This window comes from Lygodium microphyllum, chromosome 2 (genome assembly GCF_053477565.2).
Source record: "Lygodium microphyllum isolate KBCC chromosome 2, Lygodium_microphyllum_v1.1.10, whole genome shotgun sequence".
Lineage (NCBI taxonomy): Eukaryota > Viridiplantae > Streptophyta > Polypodiopsida > Schizaeales > Lygodiaceae > Lygodium > Lygodium microphyllum.
This window is the reverse complement of record NC_141136.1, coordinates 42,709,961-42,723,681: the sequence shown is the minus strand read 5'-3', so window position 1 is coordinate 42,723,681 and position 13,721 is coordinate 42,709,961. Positions and strand designations below refer to the sequence as shown.

The 13,721-nt window shown below is 40.5% G+C and overlaps 1 pseudogene; it reads right to left on the bottom strand.

The window, feature by feature from the left end:
* Positions 1 to 1,934: 1,934 nt before the first annotated feature.
* LOC148039669 (uncharacterized) lies at positions 1,935 to 2,515 on the bottom strand (annotated as a pseudogene).
* Between the last annotated feature and the right edge of the window lie 11,206 nt (positions 2,516 to 13,721).

Below are 13,721 nucleotides of genomic sequence, written 5' to 3'. Positions count from 1 at the left end.
TCAGTTGGCATTACAATTTGTCCATCATCTAAGACATGATCAGGACTTGGGACATACTGTTTTAGAAGATTTACATGAAAAACATTATGAACTTTGAGATGAGGGGGAACTTCTAATATGTAGGCATCCCTACCAAGACATTTGATAATTTTGTATTGGCCGCAATATCTAGGGCTTAGCTTCTTGAAATTTCCAAGAGATAGAGAACTTTTCTTAGTTTGAAAGACCATCTCACCCTCCTTGAATGTGCGAGAAGTTCTCTTGGTGTTTGCATAAGCCTTTTGCCTATCTTCAGCAGCCTTAATGTCTTGATGGATCGGTTTGGTCTGCTCTTCCATTTCTTCCAACATTTTTCTAGATGCTTCGACACTTAAGGTCGGATCTGAAAAATTTAGAGGAGACAAGCACTCTTGCCCATATAATGCATGAAAGGGAGTCATACCAATGCTTTGTTGGTATGAGGCATTATAGGCCAATTCCACCAAGGAAAGATATTGGATCCACTTCTTAGGCTTTCTGTTGCAGTAAGCCCTTAAAATGTCCTCTAGTACTTCATTGACCCATTTAGTTTGCCCATCTGTTTATGGATGATAGGTAGTACTAAAGCACAATTGGGTTCTCATAGCATGAAAGAGACAAGTCCAAAATTTGGACGTGAACAGTGACTCTCTATCACTGACTATCCTCTTTGGTAGCCCGTGCAGTCCAAAGATCTCCTTGACAAACAACCTAGCAATGTTAGAGGCTTTGAAGGTAGTCTTTACTGGGATGATATGAGCAACCTTTGTCAGCAAATCCACAACTACTAGGATAGAGGCATAACCTCCCTGCACTATAGGAAGGCCAACCACAAAGTCCATACTGATATATTCCCATTTCATTTGTGGAATGTCAAGTGGATGTAACTCTCTAGAGAGATTCTTCAATGAGGATTAACCATAGTAAGAGAGATTAGGTAGATTCTTGTATGAGAGCAGAGATGATGATATAGATTACATAAAGTAGAGACCAACGAGAGACGAAACAATATACATGCTAACACCATATTGGGGAATATGGGAATTTCCCATAAGTTTGGGACACGTGGTCAAATCTTTGGATTTGTCATAACTTGAACACTAACTCCAAATCAAGTGATCTATAGCTCAATAGATTCCATTTTTCTAGTACTTTCCAATGATAGGTCACACCATATGATTTTGAGAAACTTATGAGCATATTATCTGGGTGCAACCTTTTTGGTATTCAAAAAATGGGAATTGGGAGATTCCCAAACTCAGTAATATTGTGTTTGCTAGATAAAAGAGGCTTAAACTATCATAAAAATATTCCTTGATTAAGAAAAACCTATTTACAATGAGTCTCCTCTTCATTGTATCCTGTTTCACCTATTATGCCCAAAAACTTGCACCAAACACTAGCTTTTACTTTATTGCTTAGATGAAAAATACAATGGTTTTGTTGGCTCTAAAAGCGGGGGGGGGGGGCAAGCCCTAGGACACCTACTCAAATATCTTCTGAATCGCTCCTTCTCTACTTGTTTTTTCAAAGTGCTATTTGTTGCCTTAAAATTATGATTACGTGTGATATGAATTCTAGAGCCCTTCTTTTTGCATGAGATCTCCAAAGCTGACTAAAAAGTGACTTACTTTATGCATGTCACCCTATTCTAGAAGTTTACTATAACTTTTGAGGATATTTACAAGAAATAATATCAAAAATATCAAAAATAGGCTAAAATTATCCAAAAACCTTGTAATGTTAGGTCATCCATACTATGGTCATTAAACCTAATGACTAATATGGCATTGACTCTCTAGATTAATAAGAAAGCTAGATGATGATGCACTCAAGGATTTTTCATATTGTGTTTGTGTATCGGCATGACATCCACCCCCTCTGAACTTGCACATCCTTTGGTATGTGTCACATGGTTAATCTTCATCATGATCAATATATTCATCTTCTATCCTGGTATTTTCATTGTCCTCTTGATCATCCAACTCAAGATAAACATGTTCTTCATCTCCTACACATGTTTTTCAATTGGTTCACTTATATTTCATTGCTTTAAAATCTTGATCCTCTTTCTTGCAATAGGAATCTTCAAATTTGTACCATCTAGCTTACACAAAGAATATGGCGTATTATCATATGCATGCTTCACAATATAAGAACCAAACCAACTCTTAGAAATCTTTCTAAGTTTACTATGTTGAGTGTCAAGACTACTGTCATAGACTAACAACCAATATCCTTTCTCAATGGATTTTGGATGAAGACTATGTTTCTTGTGAAAACTATCTTTATTATTCAACGTGGCATCTTTTAAATGTATAGTTGCAATCTTGTTGTCTTCGAGCCTCCTTTTTAGTTGTCAAATATGCAAAGCAAGAAGGTCCTCCCTATTCATATCATTCTCCCAAGGTAGCACACTCTAAGAAATTTTAACATCCTCAATAGGCATAATAGGCTTTTGGCCATACATGAACTCAACAAGCATATATCCAAACATTGTACTATGTGTAGTGTGATTAGCCCATAAAGGATACAGAAGTACCCTGGTCCACTCTCGAACATTACATCTACATGCCTTGGCTAGAGCTTTTATGATAGGCAAGTGTCTGCATTCACTTTTTCCATTTCCTTCATGGTTGTATGTGAGTGTTGAAGTAAGAGAAAGCTTTATGCCCAACCTCAAGATGAATTCCCTAGCTTATTTTGCATCCAACCGTCCTTGATCTACAATTATCTTTCCAACATAACCATAGCAATAGATAACATATTCTAAAATAAATTTACATACCGCACTTGTAGCCTTTGTTCTCAATGCGTGACCTTCCACTTGATTTGTTAGATATTCCTAGCAAGTACAACGTATCACATTTGCTAAAGTCTCATAGTCATAGTCACCAAGTCAACCATCCATTTGTAATACATGGCTGATGGATAGGTAGGATGTAGACCATCATGATATCTCACGTTGGAATACTTTTGGCAAGTAGCACAGGTCTCTACAAACTCCAACACATCTTTATATATGCCTTTTCACTAATATCCTTCTTTGATCTTTGTACAAGTAGTCCACACACCTCAATGACCAACCCATAGACTCTCATGAAACTCTTTGATAATGTTTTGTTGAGTCTCCTTATCACATATTACCCTCTGTGGAGTCCTATTTCTTTGCTTTGGATGCTTCCATAAATGGCCATTCTTCAAGAATACCTGTATGTTTTTTTTCAGATTCTCTTAAACTCCTGATTAGTTCATTCCTCTTGCTTAATCAAAGTGCTCAAGTAATGGCCAATAAGTAGTCACTCACCATCATACATGTCTTCTAAAAATGATTAAAGAGAAGATACACAACAACAATGACTCCTCGTTGAACTCAAGAAGTGTGTCGTCACCCTCATGGGAAAACCACCAAAATCCATGGACCACTTATTGCTTCAAGCATTTCAAGCCAAAAGCTATGGCTACCTCTCACATAGTCATGGACACTCTTCCACACATCGATGTAGTGAGCTTACCTTCAATCCGATTGAGTACCTCCTCCCACAAATTCATAGATGGCTCCACGATTCAAGATGTGCTCTCAAGGAATCTCTATATCCAAAATCCAAGCCTTGACCCCCATAGTCCTATGCGTAAGAAGGGAGAAGAGAAGAAGATGATGATTAAGAGAGGATAAGAAGAGCTTCTCCACAGTCCCTCACTCCCCCACATACACTCTCTCCCTCTCTCTCACTCCCTCACTCCCTCTCTGATGCACAAGAAGGAATCAAGATCAAGAAGCAAGAATAGAGAAAGTTAGGCCACACGCAAGAATGAGCTTCTTCATTCATTTCTTGACTTTTATACATGCCATTATCCCTTCCTTGTGTGGCCATCCCCCTTTTTGGTTCGGCCTTTTTCCCTTCCTCTATTCACTTTTCTTCTCCTTCCTATTAGTGTAGGCCTCAACCAACGCCTCTCATTCTTTACAATTTGTACGGGAGAGAGTCTAGCACTCTGTTACAAAATGAATTACAATGCGCTTGATGCTTTTCTTACTACCATATTATGGTGCACCTATTATTATGTGATTCCTTTTACATTCAAGGTTTTTTCCTACACTTTATGTCTTCAAAAAAAATATTTGAGTGCACCTTTCTCTTCCGACTTTCTCTCACCTTGGGACTGTCTTCCATTTTCGATTTTTTAGCTTTTCCATCTTGGTCTTCTGAGGGTGTAACATTACCCACCTCCTAGTTGGATGCCAATCCCATGGCACCTAATGGTATGGGCTAAGTTTGTAGAGGGTTGATGAGGAATGGTTCTTAGGGAGGTGGGTCACATTGGGCATGCTCTATGAAGTGAGTTTAGGAGGTTACCGATGGTGAAGATAGATGATTGGTTGATGAAGGTTTGCATAGATGTTAGTTTGCTGCACTACTGTACATTGTTCCTGAAAAGAAAAAATTTACACTTCCTAGGGGGTTGTGTCTACCTTACCATGCATTGCGCTATGCAAGGGATGGTGAAACTGGGAGATGGGTCAAGCCTAAGGTATTATTCCACACTTGAGGACACAGTTCACGGAAATGAGTGTGTTGTGAGTGACATAGGGAGACATGTCTATTAATCATGTCTTGCCCTTGATGTGCCCTAAGTTGTGATGTGGGGAAGGGGCTAGGCTGGTCCCTAGGTGCAGTGCTTGTGACCCTCGTAGGGTATAGATGGGTTGATTTCATTGTTGTGTTCTTTTTCTTTTTCCCTTCTTTCACTTATTGACCTTTTTCTTTTTCCCTTCTTTCACTTATTGATCTTTTTCTTTTGTTGTCTTTTCTTTTCTTTTTTATTTTTCTCTTATTCTCTCTTTTTTTTGAATTATAAAGGGAGCACATTAAGAAGCATTCCCATTCATGGAGCAAGGGCCAAGTTTAGGAAGGCCATGCTCTACAGATTATCCTTTAAGTTAGCTCTTACATTGAGTGGTGTAGATGACAAAAATGGGTGGTTACACCCATCGGTGAATCTACTGCCACTCATGTCTTCTAGTAGGTCCATACAAAATGATGGAAAGAGGATGGCTCCCATCATGAGGTGCACCATTGCACATCTATCTTTTTCGAAAGTCATATAAAAAAAGAGAGGCCACAACCACTCTTTCTTTATAGTAGGTTTTTTTAAAATAGTATTTGAACAGATAGAGATAGTTACACGTGTTGATGAATGCAGGAGCAAGACATGAGAAGAAGTGTTTGAGGAAACATGTTATGGATGGACAGAGGTCCCTTTCGATGAAGATTAGGATTTCCTTAGGGGTTAAGGCATTTATGTTGTAGATTAGAGGGAAGTCATACCTACCACACACGTCCTGGTTAAAGTCAACTCCAATCCTCCTTGAATAGGGAATGTAGGTAGGATCATCACTTTCATGTGGTAGGGTGCTACAAAAATCCATCCAGGCCTCTAAGTTAGAGTTGTAGATGTTTTTGTACCACCTAGGCTGAGCCCCATAACCCTCCACCCTCTGAAATGCCTCCACCTCCTTTTCTTCTCAATAATCTATAGGTTCATGCAACCACCTCGTGGGGTGTCTCAATCATTCCTGTAGCCATCTCCTTCTTAGCCTTGCTGAGAGCTTTATGACATCCTCCACCACCCTTGGAGATAGTACCCTATCCAACATACAAGGGAAGGTGAAGGAGAATTCGAAAGGGTGGCCGCAATTTTCCCATTACTCCCACACTACAAGTTCATGACCCCAGTTCACAAGGTCACACTCCTTGCTTTGAGGGATGGCCACTTGTGGAACTTATACTGTTTTGGCTTGGAGCTTCTTGCGGATGAGTTCCACCTATTGTCTGCATTTATTCCTCACCTCCACCATACGTTCAAGTGGGATAGTTTCCTCCCCTTTCTCTTCTGGTTGTGCTTGTGGCTACAGAGGGTGGCTTGGTTCTTGCATTTGTTTTTCCTCTTGTTGTTCCTACTCAAAATTGGGCCCTTCTTCTTGGACAGACTTTGTTGGCGCTTATTAAGGTGGCTACACTTGCTGCTCTAGCTCCCCAAATCCTAGAGCAAGGCGAGTTCCTGTGAGGTTAAGCTAGCCAAGATTAGATGGGCTCATTGCTCCTCTACTCCCAAGCTAGTGCTAGGCTTGGGTCTTGGCACATAGTCCATGTTGTAGTGCCTTACCAATTCTAGTTTTCTTTTTACTACCTCCACTATTTCTTCTCCACTTGAGAAGATAGATTGATGATTATGGTTAAATTTTAAGATACCCTTGATTGCATTTAAGGAGTGAACAACCACTATGTAGGAAACATTCTAGAATGAGATTGATTTAGTAGCACAAGAGAATGCTAAACTTAAGCTTGAGAGGATTCTCTTAGATATACAATTGGATCCTTTGCTTAAGGTTGAGAAGCAACTTTTGAATGATTTAGAGGTGGACTTAGAAGGCTCTATTTTTATGCACACAGATTTGGCTACTATGAAGAATAATCCTATTCCTGTCACAATGTGTGCATTTGTTGTTGCTCTTGGTATTTGCATTCTACGTGTTTCCTCAATATGGCTTTCTCATGGAGATCTGCTTAAAGTTTGTTGTGCATCTCTACCAACTTCTTGGTGGTCTCCTTATCTCTTTGGGTCCGCTGCTTGCAACTCTTTCCAAGTTGCCTCCTCTCTTTGCTTTTTCAACTCCTTCCTTTCTAGTTCAAGGCATCTGTTTTCACTGGAGTTGAAAGAACACATTTCTTTTAGGGCTATGTGATTATCTCTTTCCTCATCATATAGATCTTTCAAGATTTCCTCTCCGTGTATTTCCTTTAAGGCCTCTTTCAATGCAATCATTTCCCTATTGATGATGATTTATCACCCTCGTTTTTTCCACCCTATAGGTTGCAAAGGTGATCTTCTCCTCTTTTACTTCTATAAGCATGGCCTTTTTCTCCTCCATCATCTTGTCGAGTTGTCTTTGAAGCTTTTTTACCAATTTGTTGTGATCTTCATAGTGTTGTGCATGGCTGAAGACACCAAGGTAGTTGACACTTCCAAATGGGGTACCTTTGGCACCCCTTTGCATGATTTTACGTCAGCTCTACTATTGTTGACCTCTTTGTTCCTATAGGGGGGGATCTTTTGATAGGGGAAAATGTAATTTCTTACACTTTTCTCACTAGGTATTGCACCCAAGCCATGATGTTGCTTTCATTGATTGCCCCTTCAGTAATTCATTGTGTTGCAGTGATTGTCGAGCCATCCACGATTGGTAAGATTGTGTGTAAAGGGGCTTTACCCTTGCCTTTAACCACTAATCTTGGTCTTGCCTCTTCCACAATTGTGCTTGTGCTTGGCATGTCATCTCATGCTGGCCTCATCATTTCCAATTCCTAAGATCAAAAGGGTTGCTCTACTGATCTCTGAATGGCTAGGGCTATCTTCTCCTCCTCCTACTACCTCATCACTCTTCCTCCTCTTCTTGTTTCTTCATGTGCTCTTCTTCAAGCCTTTTTTATTCCTCCTCCACCCCTTGCAACTCACTGTTTTCTTTAGAGGTGAATCAGGTTCTTCTTATGTGGATTTTAAGAGTGATCTTTTTTCTCCCCCTTGGCTTGACAACTCTGAGCCTTGTTGCTCTAGTAGCTGATTGTCCTCTCACTCAAGGTCCCTTGTTCTTGAGTGGGTCAGTTAGCCTCCTTTTCATTAGCAGATCTTTCTATTTTATCCTGCTATTCCTTGTGGAATTTGTCCTCCCCCTATTCTTCTACTGAAAGTGAAATAGTCGGGCTTGTTGGGGTAGGGGAGTGATGCTCCTCTTGGATAGGAAACGATTCAAGGGTCTCCTCTACTACTTCTCTTTTCACCTCCCCTAGGGTTTCTTGAATTATGGCCATTATTACTCCTCCAAATCCTATTTTTGAAGCCTTAGAAGCAATTTTTTTCCTTTCTAACTCCACTATGGTATAGTCGGAGACTCCCCTTCTACTGCCCTTGGTGTTGTGGCTAGTACCTTTGCTGATGCCTATATTGTCTTTTGGACATAGGCATTCCAATTTACCTCATCTAGGGTGCTTGTTGTAAGGCTCTCCAATAATGGTACATCTATTCTATCCATGAGTGCATTATATCCCTAGCTTAAGAAGAGGGTATGGACCATTTTTGCCTATTGTTAGATGGTGGGTTTAGGAATGTCAGCCACCCAAGATGATCCCATCATTTGTGTAGACCTTCTTTTTTTCCACCCCCAACATCATTATACATCCCTCTTTGGTTTCTTCTCTAGCTTATCTAATCTCAAGGCCTTCTCCACAATTTCTGAATTAAGGGCAACTTTTACCCTTCTGGAGGGCTCTCCTTGCTTGATGGTTACTGTGCCACTATTCCTTTGGGAATCAAAAGTTCTCACAAATTTTGTACATTTGCTATGGTCAATGTCTTGCCCCACCTTCTCCAGGTACTTGGCAAGATTACATCATTCTATCATCTATGCCACTGCCTCTTCATATATCACCACTCCTTTCAAATTGTGGATGCTACAGTATTTTAATTGGTTGAATGCTTTTATCTCCATGGCTAATCCTTATTTTTTGTGCTTCTCCTCTGAGAAGGAGAGCCTATTGGCTTTATCTTGTTGACCTACCATTTAGGTTCCTATCATCATACAATAACCCACAATTAGTTCTCTTTAAAGGGCATCTCTTGCATTGAAGGTAAAGTGATTAGAAAGATTAGTGCTTGTGCTGATGAAGGATATAATCCACAAAATGAGAATTCTCACATCAATCAATCCACCCATTTTTACACATTCATTCTTCCCTTTAAAATTCAATTTCTATTTTGAGTTTTCATCTATTTTTCACACTTTTACTCCCTCTCCCTTTGAAAGAATAAGAATCCTTCCTAGGATTGTGTGAATCAAGGTGTATGGGCATTCAGTGCATTTGTGGTGTGCCTTACTTTCTCAAGAGCTAGTTGTAGAACTTGGATTTATACTCTAGAGTCACATAACAATCCATATCTTGTGGTGGACGAATGCCCACTTGCATGATATAAGTTAATATATCAATCAAGAGGTCACTAGAGTTGAGTCGACTTGCAATGTGGAGTTCCTCCTCCATTAGGATTCTATCCAAGTATGGGTGGAGCATGATATTATCTTCTAATGGTTGATTCCTTGTTATGGCTAACACTCTAAAAATGAGGTTGGGGCCACATAGATCCAGTCATACTCGAAAATCTTGATGGCATGTCATTGCTCTGCATTGGTCGTGATTTGGTAACCTTCTTGAGCCCATGAAATGTGCAAATTATACCATTTGTAAGAAATTGGACTCAGACTCAACTAGTCATTGGAGTTTAGAAAGTTCTTGTGGTGGCATGAGGGCTTTGCTCTTCTTGTAGGATGTGATTAAGCATTGTCTTAAGGCCTCTTCTCATGAAATTTCATTGCCAATCATTTCATCTACAATAGTGGAGGTCTTATAAAAATGAATTTGTATTCTTCCCAGGAACATGGCAAAGAATGTATCTTATTTGCTTTAGGTTCGTCAAGTAGGCCTAGGTCCTAACTTCTAGCAACAACATGAAAGTGGAGTCCAATCATCATATGCATGTTACTAAATCATCCCTTGTGTCCATGGCCATGTTTGAAGCCACTTCAAGAATGGATCGTCATGGCTACAATGGCCTAAGGATTACTAGTGGTTTATTGGGTTTGTGGTACTTCTACCTGGGCACTACAAGGATATAAGGGCATAGCAATGGCCATTTGTGATGCAAATTAGCAGCGTCGCTATTTGCATTGCTATTTGCGTCACAAATGCAATGCAAATAGTGACGATACTTAGACGAAAAAAAACAGACAGAAACCCGAGCGCAGAATTTTGTGCAAAAGAGCGAAAGAGAGAGCAAATTATATCATGCGTTTGGGAGGGAGAAGCGAAGATGAGCCGCCGTCACGAAGAGAAGCCGCCGAATCCATCCTAGGACCTTTGCGGTGAGTGCATTGCTTCCTCTTGGCTTGTTCTTGTTTTTTCTTTTTTTCTTTAGTTTGTTTTTGTTAAAAATGATGCGTATTGAAGGAGAAAGAGAGGAAATGATAGAGGGAGAGGAAGAGAAAAAGAGAGAGAGATGGAGGGAGGGAGAAGGAATGGATGAAAAACAAAACGAGGGCAAGATCTTCTTCTTTAATTTCTTATTTTCTTGTTTGTTGTAGTAGTAGCACTAGTAGAGAGAGAGAGAGAGAGAGAGAGAGAAAGAGAGAGAGAGAGAGAGATTTTGTTAAAGATGCACCTTGGGTGTGTTTGATGCTTCGGAATGGGTAGTGGTAGTCGTAGTCGTAGTCGCAGTCGCAGTCGCAGTCGCAGTCGCAGTCGCAGTCGCAGTCGCAGTCGCAGTCGCAGTCGCAGTCGCAGTCGCAGTCGCAGTCGCAGTAGCAGTAGCAGTAGCAGTAGCACTAGCACTAGCAGTAGCAGTAGTAGTAGAGAGAGAGATAGAGATTTTGTTAAAGATGCACCTTGGGTGTGTTTGACGCTTTGGGAAGGTGAATAATAGTAGTAGTAGTAGTAGTAGATATATATATATATATATATATATATATATATATATATATATATATATATATATATATATATATATATTGTTAAGGATGTTCCTTAGGTGTGTTCAACGCTTCATGAAGATGTGGAAAGCCTATGTCTCCATGCTCGATCAAATGAAAGAGAGAATGGACTTGGAGGTGAATGGATGGTTTTATTGACATGCTTTGTGCTACCTCCTCCTACACTCTGCATATTGAGCTGTACACAAAAGAAAAAAGGTACAAGATCCGGTGCAATACCACGGGACGGGGAACACTCCGACACAGGGTAGCTAGTCCCTGATACCCATGGATGTCGAGGCATATGATCTCCTTGGAGAGAAAGCATACATACCATTATATGATGGGTGCCGAGTATCTCACCTAAAGACATTGCTTGCACTCCTAAGTGTGCAAGCAAAATATGGGTGGAGCGATGCGAGTGTGTCTGAGTTGTTTAGATACCTTCTATGTACGCTTCCTTGATTTCTTTTTGACACCATCATAAAAAACAATTGTGCTTTTTCAAGGTGTTTTATGATTTCTTTTCAAGTTGCTAAAATATCATATATTACCACTTGCAAATACCATGCCTGAGTCTCGTGATGACGCGTGACATGTTTCACGGAAGCTTGGCATGGACTACAATAGCATTCATGCATGTGTCAACGATTGTATACTGTTTCGAGGAGAATATGAGACTATGGAGACATATCCAAAGTGTGGTGCTCATAGGTATCAATAGGACTTGCAAGGGAAAACCATCCCTCAAAAAGTTCTTAGACTTTTTTCACTTATCCCCCACATACATCACATGTTTTGTACCTCCGACATGGTGAGCTTGACAACGTGGTATGCACAAAATAGATCCACAGATGGAGTCCGACGAATATCAGCAAATTCATGCGCATGGAGCCACATTGAATCAACCTTTCCAAGCTTTGCCCAAGAGCCAAGGAATCTTCAGCTCGGTCTTGCTATGGATGGCGTGAATCCACTCGGTTTGTGCTCAACTTCTTACACTGTATGGCCTTTAGTCCTTGTTAAGTACAACATCTCTCCATGGCTTTTTATGAAGAAAGGACACCTCATCCTTAGCTTGCTCGTTCCTAGCCACTATAAAGTCAAGAATATGGATGTGTATCTTTGTCCATTAATCGATGAGCTTAAGATTTTGTGGGAGGAGTGGGTCACCATGGAAGATATGAGCAAGCGCAATGGTCGTCGACAGTCCGCCAATATATGAGCCATTCTCATGTGGACCATGCATGAATTTATGGGATTTGGGGAGTGCTCAGGTAAATAGACTTCCGTTCTGGTTAGTAATATCTATCATAGCTTGTTCAAGTTTGTATTCATTGGATAGAGGTGTTGGGATAGGTCTGGTTACCTCAAGTTATCATGCATGTCCATTGTGTGGGCCACAATTAGACTCCCAAAGGTCATGAATCATGAAGAAGATGGTATATCAAGGACACACCACTTTCTTGCCAGAGGGTCATGAACTAAGGGAAGGTTTTCTTGGGATACCTCTAACACAAATGAATTGGTACAAGCTGAAAATGGTCCACACGCAGTCACATCCAAACGGAATGCGACGGTTCTCAGTTTTCTATGAGTTGCCCTATTGAACCCACTTACAAATCAACCACTTGTTGGATCCCATGCATATTTTCAAGAATGTGGGCAGCTTGATATGGGATCACATCACATGAAAGAGAGACACTGTAGGGGCATGAATGGATTTGAAGGAGGTAGGCAAGATGGGGGCACTTTGATCGCAATCGAGTGCTGATGGTCGCTTGTAATTACCTCACACTCCTTGGGTTTTGTCCACTAAAGAAGAGTGCATTGTGAAGCAAATTATCAAGTCTATCCACACTTCGACAGGTATGATGCGTTCTCTCAGGTTCGTGTTTTCTAAAGATGACCAGTTATCAGGGCTAAAATCCCATGATTGGCATAAGATATGTCAAGTTTATACTATGAATGGATTGTAAGTGGCCTGCATATTTTTCTATTTGGAGTCTAGTCATTGTTTGTAATGCTTCTTTATTTGTGGCAGTTTGTACTACTGATCGCGATCACGGGATGCCTTACTCTAGAAATACACTGGGCGATTTACAGGTTGTCAAATTTAGAGCAATGGATCTCATAGAAGGAGATCAAGATATCACCTATTGAATTCGCAAGGCAGGGAGTAGTGGAGACTGTCTGTCTCTTTGAGAAGTACATGCCCACCAGCATGCTCACAATACAAACCCACCTCCTGGTGCATCTTTAGAGAAAGTGGAGATTGTGGGACTTGTCCATATGCGATGGATTTTCTTCTTGGAGCGCTTCATGAAAACCATGAAAGGCTTTGTGCGACAAGGAGCTCGACCAAAAGGTAGCATGGCTGAATGTTGGTTGGTGTCTGAGGCATTAGTGCATATTTCGCAGTAGCTATCAACAGTGGATTCAGGCAATAGTATGCTATGGTCATTGAAGGACAATGATAGATTGACTGGGGATATGGTGGTTGAAAATGGGGTAGAAAAAAGAATGGATGCTGCAATGGAAGAGAAAGTGAATCGTTTTTGTATGTTGCACCATTCCTCCATGGAGATGTGGCTCACTAGGTACAAGCAAGCTAGGAAAGATCGAGAAGAAGCGGGGTTTTAATTTCAACATAGTATGCACCATCGAGTGATTCAATATCCTGAGGGCATGGAGGAGATGCCACAGTTTATGTCAATGTGATAGCTGCATGGAGCTTTGACCACAACTTCTCATGAAGGGGCAGAGATCTCAACTGAGGAGTGGAAATTCTCAAGGGGATGTAGTCCAAAGGTGACCGAGTGTTTAGGATTTGTTGTACCTAGATTTTATATGTGACAACTAATTAACTGTTTCAATGTACAGTACAAAATATACAGTGTGGCATGATCGTGCGGACGAAATTTTTGCGTGGAGTGTATCGACAAAATGTGCTTCACAACAGATTGTGGTATCATGGCAAAGTTCGAGCAAGAGAGTCGATGATGAGCAATGGATCCAAACATTGTTATAGATGAGAATCTGGAGTATTTTGGAAACTTGCAAAGTATTGTCACAGTGGATTATCGTAGCTTTTCCATGGTCCTATTCGATGTGCAGTGGTTAAAAG